The sequence below is a fragment of the Pygoscelis adeliae genome, unplaced genomic scaffold (assembly GCF_000699105.1).
Source record: "Pygoscelis adeliae isolate BGI_AS28 unplaced genomic scaffold, ASM69910v1 Scaffold421, whole genome shotgun sequence".
Taxonomy (NCBI): domain Eukaryota; kingdom Metazoa; phylum Chordata; class Aves; order Sphenisciformes; family Spheniscidae; genus Pygoscelis; species Pygoscelis adeliae.
In genome coordinates this window covers 52,117-52,887 of record NW_008824011.1, presented here as the reverse complement: position 1 = coordinate 52,887, position 771 = coordinate 52,117, and positions in this window count along the sequence as shown.

Below are 771 nucleotides of genomic sequence, written 5' to 3'. Positions count from 1 at the left end.
CTCCCCTGCAGGCAGCCGCCTTTCTCCTGGAGAGCGGACGGGGTCTGTGCCAGGGACTCGCTCTTGGGAAGGGCGGGGGTGCCCACGTCCCTATCGCTTTCCACAATAAATACCCTGTCTGGAGACTGCGTCGGTGCCTGTTGTTAGAGCGGCTGGGGCCAGAGTCCAGCTCGGGATCTTGCCACCCGCTTGCCACACTTGCAGGTGTCTGCCGAGATGGAATTTTCTACTTGGCTCGTCATTTTATCATCTTTTATCGTGAGCCAACAGCAAGGACAACGTCCACAAGTCCCGCCGGACAGACACAGGCAGATCCCATTTGTATTTAATTTGTATTTAATTTGTATTTATGAAAACACTTTCCAGACATCAGTTTGTAACAAAGTGCACCCGCTGCTGTTCCTGGTGCACCAGCTGCATTGCCTGACGGGGCCAAGGGAAGCTTCTTCCCGCTCCGCAACCGGCTTGTTCTCGGCTGTGCAGAGCGAGGTGAGGGCGGCAGCAAGCAGGGCAGCCCCGGGGTGGCTGGGTCGGGCCCCACGCGTTGTCCCTGCAGGGATCGGGGCTGGAGCGGCCCCAGGGCAGAGCTGGAGGACAGCGCGGTGGCAGGGGTGGGGATGCATCGGGACTGGGATGCGGTGGGGGTTCTGCTTTGCGCCGGTTCAGCTCAGAGCAAAGCCATGAGGGATGGCAGCGCCTCGCACACATCCTGCAGCTGGGGCCGGGCTTGAGCAAACAGGCTGAGAACGGCAGGGAGGGGGCCGGGGGGGG